Source organism: Euphorbia lathyris, chromosome 8, assembly GCF_963576675.1.
Source record: "Euphorbia lathyris chromosome 8, ddEupLath1.1, whole genome shotgun sequence".
Taxonomy (NCBI): Eukaryota; Viridiplantae; Streptophyta; class Magnoliopsida; order Malpighiales; family Euphorbiaceae; genus Euphorbia; species Euphorbia lathyris.
Window position 1 is genome coordinate 80093301 of NC_088917.1, and position 14238 is coordinate 80107538.

At 32.9% G+C, this 14238-nt stretch overlaps 1 pseudogene; it reads right to left on the reverse strand.

The window, feature by feature from the left end:
• Positions 1–3243: 3243 nt before the first annotated feature.
• LOC136202039 (subtilisin-like protease SBT1.8) lies at positions 3244–10593 on the reverse strand (annotated as a pseudogene).
• Positions 10594–14238: the final 3645 nt, after the last annotated feature.

The window sequence follows — 14238 nt, forward strand, 5'->3', positions numbered from 1 at the left end:
TTGGATAAAAAAAATTTAAATTCACCGAATTTATAAATATTAATCTCCAATTTTATTATTAAATTATAAAAAATATGAAATCTTTTTTCAGAACGAATTGATATGCAATTGGTGCAGAATAAAGAACAAAAATATACGTGTTATCAATGTTAGGAGTAAAATTGCTCTTGGGTATCCACTTTAAGAGTAAAATTATACCATTTTAGATGTTAGAGATAAAATTACTTATGACCTAAAGTTTTAGGGATATTTTTACCCTTAACCCAAATATAAAAGAGCAATTGATTCTTTTAGACAAATGCAGAGGGATAGGAATATGTTAAACCTAAATAAAATAGTAAATACTAATTTAACCGTGAAGTGGAAAATAAAGGCCATTGAATTTCTATTTTAACTAACTAAAATTGTGGGTAAATTACACTCATGTAGTTTAGCGATTTTAATATTGTGGCTATTGAATTTCAATTCTTAACATTATGGTTATTGAATTATATATTTTTTAACATTGTTGGCCATTAAACGTCTCAAAACAATTGTTGATGGTCTGAAAATAAAAAATTTAAAGAGTTAAAAGTTATTATAAGGAACTTTACTTCTTGAAAATTTTCATTTTAAGGCCATTTAAATGTTGTTTGGTTAGGCGAGATAATGAATTTTAGAGAGAGAAAGCTCCAAAAAATGTGGTTTTAGAAATAAAAAACGTGGTTTCATGGTAAATGTTTTTCTGAACAACTTTAATTCTTGAATATTCTTATTTTGAGGTTGTTAACAATCATTTTGAGGAGTTAGTTAAAAGTTAAGTGGCCACCATAGTTGAAAAGTTTAAAGTTTAGTGGTCATACCATTAAAAGTTGAAGTTTATTAGCCACAATATTAAAAAGAAGTTTAGTGACCACAATGTTAAAATGAGTAAAGTTCAGTGACCATGAGTGTAATTTACCCCTAAATTTTTAAATTAATTGTAAATAAATATATAATTTTTTAATTTTGAGAATATCACAATTTTTTGTAGGGTAAATTACACCCATGGCTACTGAATTTTATATATTTTAATATTGTAGCGACTAACTTCAATTCTTAACAGTCTGATCACTATACTTTAGACTTTTTTAACATCGGTGACCACTGAACTTTAATTAACTCATTAAAATGACCGTTAACAATCTCAAAATTAAAATATTCAAGAATTAAAGTTGTTCAGAATGACATTTATGAAACCACATTTTTTATTTTTCAAAATTACCTTTATTGGATCTTTCTCTCTCTAAAAATCCACTCTCTCCTAACTAAACAACACTGAAATATAATCTCAAAACGGAAATTTTCAAGAATTAAAGTTTCTTAGAATATCATAAACTCTTCGAATTTGTTTACTTTTTGGATGTCAACAGTGATTTTGAGGCATTGCATGGCCACTTATGTTCAAAAATGTAAAATTCAGTGGTCATATGGTTAAAAATTGAAGTTCAGTGGCTATACTGTTAAAATGAGTAAAGTTCAACGGTCATAATATTAAAATGAGTAAAGTTCAATGACTATAGATGTAATTTACTTTTTTTTGGGTACAATAATAGCAAACTTGATTTTCTCAGAATTTAGTTTCAATTATTTCTTTTGTTTTCTCCATATATATCTGTTTTCTCAGCTATTACGCGTGATGAACTTTTTATCATCGAGTTCGAGCAACAATGTATAAATATACTCGTTAATAGTCGGGAGTAATTTTACCCTTAACCGCTAAAATAATACAATTTTATTTTTAACGTTGGCAATTATGGACAATTTTACACCTAATATTGACAAGTTGAGTCAATTTTACACCCAATGTGGTGGACTCTGAGGGAGACTGGATCTGGTCAAAGTTTGATACCTTCTTTAACCTGGAGACTTTTCTTAGAATTAGAGGAGTTAAGATTAGTAATCATGATGAAGACAATGATAGGCATCGCTGGGCCCTGACTAACAATGGCGTTTATTTTTGCAAGTCATCCTTTGAAGCTTTTACCCCTAATAGGGCCGATCCTCTCTCAGATACTTGGAAATCCATTTGGACTCTTAAAATCCCTTACCGTATTAGGAGTTTCCTGTGGCTAGGAGTCAAGAACAGGTTGCTTACTAATTCGGATAGGCACAGACGGCACTTGGCGGATTCAGGAGCTTGCAGTAGATGCAGAGGCCATGTTGAAACTTTGTGCCATGCTCTAAGGGATTGCTCTAAAAGTAAAGAGGTGTGGAAGGAAATTCTCCCTCACCACATTCTTCCTTCTTTCATGGCCCACTCTGATTATGACTGGTTCTCTGATGGTGCTAGTGGGAAATTATTGGCTAACATGGAGCATGGTGACATTTTCTTTGCTATCATCTATCACCAAATTTGGAAGTGGAGGAATGAGGAGATTTTTTCTGATAAAGCTGTTTTTATTCCTGACTTACTTGATTTCTTCTCGAAAAAAGTCTCTATTATTACTGAAAGCTTCAAAGGGGATCCCCTTGCCAGGTCTACCCAGAGAAGAGAGGTCCACCTCGTTGGTTGGAGCAAGCCAAGAGAAGGGGTGGTGAAGCTGAATACGGATGGCTCCTGCCTTACCAATGGCAAGATTGCTGCCAGAGGAGTTCTTCGTGATGCAAGTGGCGTTTGGCTATCTGGGTTTACCCAGAACCTGGGGATGGGTTCTTCCTTTTCGACGGAACTTTGGGGTATTCTCTCGGGTATCAAGCTTGCCATTAGCCTGGGTGTTAAGAGGTTATCTGTGGAATCTGATAACATAGAGGCAATCAACAGGATTTCTGATAACCAGCCTATTTGTCTTAGCAGCCAAAATCTTATCAAAGCTATTTTAAGGCTTCACCCTTCCTTTGAGTTCTTAAAGTTCAGCCACATTTACAGGGAATAGAACTGGGTTGCGGATCGCTTGGCAGTAGCTGGGCATGAGGGGATGTTAAGTGTTTCTACCCTTTCTGATCCTCTCATCTTTCTTTCGTCTCTTCTTTTAGAGGATATGATTGGGGTTAGCCTTCCTAGGCTGATCCCGGGTTAGTTTTCTTTGTTGTTTGTTTTCCTTTCCTGTTTCTATAAAAAAAAAAACATAAATATTTTATTTCTTATTCTGCACCAATCTTTTATTTTACATTTTTTATGATTTAATAATAGAGTTGGAGATTGATATTTTACAACTCGATAAATATTTAGATCACATAACACGATCATATAACCCAATTTTACATTCCTAAATAAGACTCTCAAGCAAATTTTTATGACACGAGTTTAAAAGGCACGTATATTCCCATTATATGGTATTACAAACACATATGCAAACACAATACATTAAACTCCTTCATTTAGGTAATTGATACATCCACAATCGGATATTTTACGGGTAAAAATGTAATTTATTTATAACTGTTATAATTTAGAGGCTATAAATATAATTTACCCGATATTTTACATGTACTATTATTTCCATGTAAATGCAATTGGACTTCTAACTTTATATTGTTGGTAGCTCCAAACGACTGAACCAAATTCCGCATCACTTATTGGCTTCACATTTTTGTTGGCTACAAATGTTATTGCATATTTTTGCTTATCCCCTAACTTTTTGAACTCCAATAGCGATGGTGTCACCGTCACGATCACAGTTGGTGGCGCACTCACCACAACTTTGTATGTAGATTTGGCAACACCGACATTGGTCAATTCACGAGTGTATTTGACCGTGGTTTTATTGGTGAACAACACCGAAAATGACGGGTAGTTAAGCTCTCCTGGATCATTAAACTTTGTTGAGCAAGTTAGATTGGGATCGTCGACAATTGCTTGAACAACAGAAAGAGGGTAACCTAATGAACACCAGAATGTTACGTAGTCTTCATTCGAGTTATTGTAGATGAGACCAGGGTTGAAGGCTTTCTTCGGGTCAATATGACCCGATCCGTATGCCCACGAGTTTGAAGATTGAGCAGTAACTTCATCAGTAATGGGAGAGTGTGTGTTATCATACGCGTAAGCAGTGGTCATGATGGCTGATTTAATAGCACTTGGGCTCCAATTTGGATGAGCTGCCTTTAGCAATGCAGCTACTCCAGATACATGTGGACATGCCATGGACGTGCCTGTCAAAATTTCCATCCAAATTACTTCTATTCATTAAATAAAATATTAACGACGCTCAACAATAATGCAACAATGACACTTTTGTAAATATAAAGCAGAGTCAGACCATTCTATTCATGTAACTTTTTTGAGCTTGAAGGACAATTTTAAATTCTTTGTTGCAACATTGTATCAGAGATCATTATTGAAATATTACGAGGGTGTTTGTTTCAGCTTTTCGGATGAACGTTTAGCGTTTCACTCCAAACCGCAGGAAATATAGCGTTTGGTTAGGTTTATATAATTGTAATGTTTAGCGTTTTCTCTGGAAACTGCAGCATTTTGGAGCTTTTCATAAACAGCTGTTTGCAGTTATTTGTTATTGACAAAATTATCTTTCTTATTTCCATAAAATATGTTTGCTCTTTAATATTATCTATATTTCTACAATATAATTACCAAAAAAATAAGGTTTTATTGTGTTCAATAAATTTTTTATTTTTTATATAGATTATTTTTATTAATTTGTGTAACATATTTTTTATTTTATAATAGGATAAGGTGCAAAAATACCCCTAACATTTATAGCTAGAAACAATTTTACCGTTAACGTCTAAAATGGTGCAATTATACCCCTAATTTTGGCAGCCCAATGCAATTTTACCCCTAACATTGATACGTTGGGTCAATTTGAGAAATAATTTATCAAACTGTTTTCTTGGTCATGAATATTGTCATCTACACTTCACATGTGTACCATTTTACCATCGTTAGTTACAGATCACAAACATATGATTAGAAGTAAAAAAAAATTCTAAAAAAATAATAAAATATATTATCTTTTGTACGAGTTTGACAAAAAAATTCAAATATTTCACCGAATTTATAAATATTAAATTATAATTTTATTATTAAATCACAAAAAAATATGAAATCTTTTTTTTAGAACTACTAATATGTGCAATTAGTGTAGAATAAGAAATAAAATATCTATGTTTTCTAATAATATCTGAAATCGATCCAATTTGCCAATGTTAGGGGTAAAATTACTCTTAGCTACCAGCGTTATGTGTAAAATTGCAATATTTTAGACATTAAAAGTAAAACTATTCCTAGTTGTAAACGTTATAGGCATTTTTTGACATTTTACCTTTTATAATTTCATCGTTTATTAATTTAAAACATGTCCATTTTAGACATTTTAAATCCGAACAGCAACAGTTCAATATAATTTTACCAAACACGAGTAATTAAACAACTAATAACAAACAGCTAACAGCAACAGCTAACAGCTTACTGCAACTGCAAACAGCTAACAGCTAACAGCAATCGCAACAGCTATTAGCGAACAGCTGAACCAAACAGGCCCTAAATACTACTCCATCCGTCCCATTATATAAGTCGTTTTAGAAAGTCACTTTTTTTTTCTAAAGTATAAGTCGTTTTGGTTTTCTAAGATTTTTTAGTTTAGTTTTTCGTTCCAAACATTAAATTTGTTTGTCTTGATCTATGTGTTTTTAACATTCCAAACCATTACATGAGAGATAACTTTTTTTAAGTTAATCCATGTAAAATTCATTAATTAGGCTCTATATTAATTATATTTCTTAATTTGTGTGAAAATGTCTAAAATAACTTATATTATGGGACGGAGGTAGTAATTTAACCGTTGAAGTGAAAATAAATGCACTAAATTAAAATTGGTTTATGAAGTCATGAAAAAATGTCAATTTAGTCCTAAACTAGTTAATTTTGGGATAAATAATTTATTAGCCTAGTAGTTGAGAGCTTACCTAGGATTAGGGAGTTCATGGGTTCGAATCACATCCGAATGCGGTTGAGATTTTTCTTTCTTCTTAATGTAAGCTCATTGTGCGCAATTTTTAAAAAAAAACATTTATTAGTCATCCTATTTTGAAAAACACACATTTTTACCTAACAACACTTTTTAGTCATTCTATTTTTAAAAACACATTATAAGATCTATATTTTTTTGCCACGGTACCCTTTGCTCTTATTGTTATTCTTTTTTAGATTTTTACCAAACATATCTTAATTTTCAGGGCAACCATACTGTGATACAAAATGGCTTTGTTATTATGTTATTTTATTTTTACCTGTTTATGTCAAATATAGTGGTTATTTTATTTTTTAAATAGACAGAATGACTAAAAGACTATAGTAACAAAAACTAAGGACCTTATAATGCATTTTTCAAAATAAAAATTTCAAACAATATGTTAAGTAAAAACGAGAAAACTAATAAATTATTTACCCTTAATTTTATAAGATAAAGAATTAGTTATATGTTTACCATACGATTTAAATTGTCCTGTGTTAGAAAGGGTTAAATGTATCATTACTCACTAAATTTGTATGGTTATTTTAAAATGGTTATTTAACTTCAATTTGTAAAATTACTCAACTTTTAGTTTTGTTTTAATTATTTATGTCACTTTGACGATTTCTGCGATAAAAAATGATGATTTAGATGACACGTCAACATGATTCAAACTCAGATATATTTCTGACTGGGAAAACCCTAACGCAACAGGAAACCGGCCCCAGCGGTGTATTTAACTTGTGAAATTGAGTTCAATTTTTTATTTTTAAAATAACATTGAATCGTTTTCAACTCAATAGTGAAAAGGCCTTATTAACTAATAAAAAATATCTAAAAAAAACTAATAAAAATATCATAGTTTATTGGCATAATACTTATTTGGCTCCCTAAATTAGGCATCAAAGTCAATTAGGACCTTAAACTATCAAAATCATCAATCAGATCTCTAAACTAATAAAATATCATCAATTGAGGCCATATTCTAAACAAAAATCATCAATTGAAGCCTTGTAGAAAATCATTCTGTTAAACAGTTTCAGACCCTTTTCTACAATCTATATTGAACTAACATAGAGATTATTACTGTTTATATCAAACAATCATAGTTTTTGATTTTAAGATAAGATATGTATTCAATTGATGAATTTTGATTAGTTCAGAGACCTGATTGATGACTTTAATAGTTTAAGGTCCTAATTGACTTTAAAGTTTAAATTTAGGGACCCAAATAAATATAATGCCTAGTTTATTTTATAATAAAAATAAGATAAATAGTTTATTACACTATTTATCCTTATATTACATTATAATGTTACTAATTTTTATTCTATTCAATAGTTTAATCCACCAATCTATTTAAATAACTGATTTATTAATAGGTAAATCATATCTTTTATACATAAACTTAACATATTTATATTTTAATACATAAAATTTATTTATTCTTAAATTTTTATTTTAAATATTAAAAGTACATTTTTATAAAAAAAAATTACATTTTTATATTAATATTAAAAACATCAAAATGTAAATAGATTAAAGTTGGAGTATAAAACATTCAATTCATCCCTAATAAGGTAAGAGTAAATTAGTTATTCAAACCATTTCCTCTATTAAATCCCATTGCTAATAAAGTATTTAATAAATGGATAACATACCAATTCAAAAAAAAAAAATGGATAACATACCAAAAAAAAAATATCCTTAATGTTTATAGTCAGAAGCAATTTTATTTTTAATGTTTAAAATGGTACAATTTAACCATTAACGTTGACAACCAAGAACATTTTTACCCTTAATATTATTGTAGAACACATAAATTTTATCTCTTATTATGCACCAATGGTATATCAGTTGGTTCTAAAAAAAATCAGATTTTTTGTGATTTAATAATAGAATTGGAGATTAAGATTTATCAATTTGGTCAAATATTTGAAATTATTTGTATAACTCGTACAAAAGACAGTGAATTTTTTTCCACGTCTAATCATATGTTAGTGATCTGTTATTAATGAGTGATAAAATGGTGCCGTGTGAAGTGTAAATGACAAGATTTATGACCGAGAAGACAGTTTGATAAATAATTTTTTAAATTGACCCAACTTGTCAATGTTAGGAGTAAAATTGCTCTTAGCTCCCAAAGTTAGAGAGAAAATTGCATCATTTTAGACGTTAGAAATAAAATTGCTCCGGGATGAGATGCAAAAATCCTCCTAAGCTAGGAGCAATTTTACCCCTAACGTGTAAAATTATGCAATTTTACCTCTAACATTGACCAAGAGAATTTTGTCCAACTGATATAATAGACAGTACATTTCATAATTTTTCAATAAAAACATTTCACGTCTAATCATATGTTTATGATCTGTTACTAATTAGTGATAAAATGACTCGCATGTGAAGTATAGATGTCAAGTTTCATAACCGAGAAGATATTTTGATGAATCATTTCTCAAATTGACTTCGTTTATCAATGTTAGGAGTAAAATTTCTCTTGGTTGCCAACGTTAGGGTTAAATTATATCATTTTAGACGTTAGAGGTAAAATTGCTTCTGACTATTAACGTTAGAGATATTTTTACACATTATCTCAATTGCTCCCGACGGAAATATTGGAGATATTTTTACACGAGTTAAATGCGTCGCTGGTCACTAAACTTACATAGTTGTTTCAAAATGGTCACTCAACTTCAATTTGTCTTTGATAAAATCACTAAACTTTGAGTATTATCCCAATTAAGTCACTCCGGTGATTTTAATGGTTAAAATGCATCGAGATGATGTCATGGCTGACACGTGAGCATGAGTTAACTTAGATGTCAAACCGAAATGATTTTGTTTTTTTTTCCATAAAATTAATCGACATATGGCTGCTAGGTGGCGCATAAATAGATATCATGTTTCAGTTAGACATCTGGGTTGACTCATACTCATGTGTCAATCATGATATCATTCCGATGTATTTTAACCATTAGAATCGCTACAAAACTCAAAATTGAGTATTTTTATTAAAACAAATTGGAGTTGAGTTAACCACGAATTCATTTAACCCATTTTTGCACCTAAATAAAACAGCAAAAACAGAGTATACCTGAAATAATAATGTATTTAGCAATCCTCTTATCCTCCTTCAACCCCGTTGGTCTAGCAGCCTCAGAATATGCAGCCAATATATTCACTCCGGGCGCCAATATATCCGGCTTCAAGATCTCCGGCGTGATACTATTCGGCCCTCTCGAACTAAACGAACTCACCACCGGCGCCGGCCGAACTCCCACCACAGTGTTTCCAAATCCAATAACTACCGTCGGATTAGGATCAGACTTAATATAATCCTTAATCAAATCGCCGTTTTTCTTCCCGACCACCATTCCCGGCGCCAAATCGACTTCCGAATCCAACACTTTCACCACCGTATCAACCACCAAAATCATCGCAGCTCCTCCGGCTTTCCGTACAACCATCCCTTTCTCCGCTTGTCCGTTCCCCCATAATCGCAGACCACAACTTTTCCTCTCACTAATTCCGGCTCAAGCGTACCTTCCAAACAGTAATTACTCGAACTATTCTTCCCTTTATGATAGATTAAACTCAACGGTTTAGATCCGATTCCCGGTCCGCTGTAGAAACTTTCGCCGGAAAATCGTTTTTTGTTACCGAGAATAACATTAGCCGGAAAGTCTCGATCTATGGTTCCGGCAGCCACAGTCATCATCCATGGAGCTACATTGTCTACTGTCGATTTTGTAGGTCCGGCATTACCTCCGGCGAAAGAAGCGAAAACTCCCTTTCGCGTCGAAAGATAAGCACCAATAGCGACAGCGTCAGAATAATACGGACTGGCTTGAAATCCGATCGAATTAGATATTATATGAACACCGTCTCGGACAGCTTGATCCATTCCACTAAGAATATCAGCAGAATTACAGCCGCCGTTATCGCCGCAGACCTTATAGGCAGCTATTCGGGCTCGAACCGCCATTCCTCGGGCAGTCCCCGTCGCTAAACCGAACATGCTCGCATTAGCGACGGGAGATCCACCTATTGTCGTAGCTGTATGTGTCCCGTGGCCGTTATAGTCCCTCACCGAGAGATGATCTTTCGCTCCGGATTTCGCTCTTGCTTTGAGGAAATAACGGGCGCCAATTAATTTCTTGTTGCAGAGTTTATGATCGAAGTCTTTAGTAGACTTGCATTTACCTTTCCAACTTTTCGGGACGGGAGTGTCGCGGAAACTTTCGGACTCCGGCCACACCCCAGTATCAAGAACACCAACGATAATATCGTCAGAAGCTCGTTCGATGTCTCAAAATTCGCCTCCTTCGATGAAGTTAAAGTTGGAGTTTAGACCTAAGAATTGTGAGGTGCGAGTGGTTCTGATTGAGTAGACTTGATCTTCGAAAATGTTGTGGACGTGTTCGTGATTTTTGAGAGATTGCGCTTCTTCGAGGTCTAGATAGGCCGCAAAGCCATGGAAGACGGTGGTATACGTGTAGAGGATCGAATCAGAGGTGGAAGTAAGAGATTGATACCATTGACGGTGAGTTGAAAACGAGTCGGGTTTAGAGTGATGATTCATGTGGACAATGTATACTTGCTTATCTCCAATAGAGAATGGAAGAAGTGAAAGAAGAACAAGAACTGAAAAAGTAGCCATTGTTGTTCCCATATTGTTAATGCAAAAACATATAGTTGTTATGTCATTATATATAGTTTCCATAATACATGACGTTTTGATTCAATCCATGTACATTAATTGACTTTTATTAAATATACTTCTATTTAAGTTGATTTTTATTTATTTTGGAAATAGATAAAATTAATTAATAGCGAATGCAATTACTATAAAGGTAACAAAGCTTTTAAATTAAAATTAATTATATTTTTTAATTCTTGTTACTTTAAAAGAGATTTATTGTGGAACAGGACAACAATTTAGAATTAAATATGAATGCTAACAATTTGTAAAACTTATAAGTCAAAGTCTATTCAATAAAAAACATTTAGAAATGAAAAAATAAATCATTTTGGTTTTATGCATTGGTAAAGCTACTGGACTCTACTCATTTTTACTGCATGACTATTAAACTTTAAAACATAATATAAAAGTTATTAAATTTTACATTTTTTTAATATTATGGCCACTAAATTTTAATCAATACTTTAAAATGACCGTTGACGACTTCAAAATAAAAAAAAATCTCAAAAGTTGATGATATTTTCAACAACTTTAATTCTTCAAAACTATCGTTATGATTTCATTTATGTGTTGTTTGGTTAGAAGAGGGAAATTGATTTTTTTAAGAGAAATCTGTAAAAATGGTGATTTTGAAAAATAAAAAAATGTGATTTCATGGTAAATATCGTTCTAAACAACTTTAAGTTTTGAACATTTCTATTTTAAAGTTGTTAACTATCATTTTAAGCCATTAACTAAAATTTAATGATCATAATATTAAATAGCATAATATTAAGTGATTTTTATATCACGTTTTGAAATTTAGTGGGCTAAATAAATAAAGTTGAATGGCTATGAGTATAAATGTTATTCATGGATAAATGATAAAATATGTTATGCTTTTTTTTTCTTTTTTCTTTTACTTTCTAACAATAAATAAATAATATGGATAATCCTTTACTTCGCAAAAGCCAGAAAATAACATATCCATATAAATCACTACGTGGAACACGAGATAGTGGGAAAAGCAGAATTATTGCTTTCAAGTGGAGAATTTGTGGGGTAAATTACACCAATGGTCACTGAACTTTATCCATTTTAATATTATAGTCATTGAATTTCATTTCTTAACAGTATACCACTGAATTTTACACTTTTTTAATACCGGTACCCACTCAAATTTAATTGTGGTGAACCTCTTAGTCTGTTGGTTGAGAGCTTACCTGTGACTGTAGAGGTCATTTGTTCGAATCACATGGATTGGGTGAGTTGGGTCATTTGTTTAATATAAGTGCATTGCGCACAACTTTAAAAAAAAACCACTCAATTTTAACTAACTCCTTAAAATGGCCGTTAACGACCTCAAAATGAAAATATTCAAGAATTAAAGTTGTTCAGAACGACATTTACCATGAAATCACATTTTTTATTCTAAAAAAACACATTTTTTGAGCTTTCTCTCTCTAAAAATTTACTTTCTCTCTCCTAACCAAACAACACCTAAATGAGCTCAAAATGAAAATTTTTAAAGTTCCTTAGAATATCATTATCTCTTCGAATTTTTTATTTTGAGACCGTCAACGGTCGTTTTGAGTGTTGAATGGCTATCGGTGTTAAAAAGTGTAAAGTTCGGTGGCCATACTGTTAAGAATTGAAGTTCAGTGGCCACAATGTTAAAATAGTAAAGTTCAGGGGACATGGGAGCTCCTGCAATTTCCTGCAATTCACACCGAAACGAAGGCCTCTTACACTCTTAATGGCCACGACATGGTTCTTTTATTGCAAGGAGACCAGAAACTAGGATCATTGTCTAAGATATGATATGATTATATTAAATTAAGAAAGTACTTTGGAAAGAGAGAAGGATTTAGAAAGCCATAACTTTTATTACACAAAGAGTATTTTACAATGGAAGCAAAGGATGATCTTACAAATGAGCTAAGGCTTCCTTATATAGGAAAAACCTTAGGAACAAGACAAAATAAAAAGATAAGAATAACATCTTATCTTATCTTACACACCACTCATCACACCATTATCTTTTTGAAAGATAAGATAAGAATCTTACCTTTCTTACACACCACACCATTATCTTTAAGAAAGATAAGAATCTTATCTTTCTTATTACACATCACATCACACTAGATTATTATTACAAGAAAAATACAAACTTGATACTTAAACCACAACTTTCTGGACAAGTGGCACTTATGTCTTCTGGATATTTTCATATGTAATGACTAGGAGAGAGATTGAAGTTCTTCCAGTCTTCATCATCCGAATCAATGTCGCCATACAGAGATTCGTACCATGGTCCTTTCCTTACTCGTGGGTCCGGATAAGGGTCTTGGGAATCTTGGAAGTAATGAGGTGGAACTTGAGGTTCTTGAGTTGGCACTTGAGTTGCTTGGGGTGGCATTTGAGGTGGCACTTGAGTTGCTTGAGGTGGCACTTGAGGTGGCACTTGAGTTGCTTGAGGTGGCACTTGAGGTGGTCTTGATCTGGAAGAAGATGCTTGTCCTGGTTCTAGTTGTTGTTGTGAAGCCATAAATGGAGTCCGATTTGACACTAAGTGAATGTTGACTGGCTTGGCAGGGTACAGTGTTGTACTAAGAATTTGGTTAGTATTGAGATCATAACCATTAAGGCAACAAAGATAATTTTTTAGTGCCATTTTTTCATTGCCTTTGGTTTCCTGTATTGGAGTTAAGAAAGTATTCCACTCATAAGCTTCATTTTGAGTCCAAAATTTCCCTTGCATGTCTTGGAAGTATGGCCTGTGGATGATAAAGACTGCACTGGTTGATAAATGGGACGTTGCACTATCCCAGAGCTTGAGTCTTTCAATTATTTTCTGGAGTTCCTTTCGCCACCACGAAAGGGGGGCATACCAGTCCATTAAAGTCCATAATAGAGAATCACATTGCTGTTCTTCATGGAGGTGATGAAACATTTCCAAGACTGGTATTTCAATGGCAATGGAATAGAGAACCGTTAAGCACCAAATGCACCATAATTCGGAAGAGAGGAGATCTTGTGTGGGTTTCAGACGGAAAAGAATAAGGAAAGGGCAATCTTGGTAAAATTCATCAGGTTTAGGGAGGTTCCTTGCAGTGAGGAAGTCTTTGAAGTGAACAAACAGGTGGGTTTTGGCATAGCACTGAATTTCAAAAATATTTTTGAAATTAGTTCTAGGAGGAAAGGGGCGAAGGGCTACAGGATTCTTAGGAGTAGAGGATGCCATGAAGATGAAAGGTAGGGAGGCTATAGAGGTAATAAGTGAAGGTTGTGGTCTGGAAAGCAAGTCTGGGATGAGGTTCTGATGTCCTTTTATATGCTCCACATGGAAGTCATATTTTGCAAACCAGTCCTTAAGTCTCAATAATTGTTGGCTAGGGAGAGACTTATTTTTGAATTCAAGGATTTTCGGAAAAGATGAATTATCCATTCTGACAGTGAAATGATGGCCGATGAGATGGAATTCAAATTTCTTTATACCATTTTTTACCGCAAGAATCTCTTTGATCGTGGTGTGATAATGTTGCTCTGCAGCTTTGAATTGTCCACTAGCATGTCCACAGTAATGAGAAGTTCCATCAACTTCTTCAATAAGCAATGCACCCC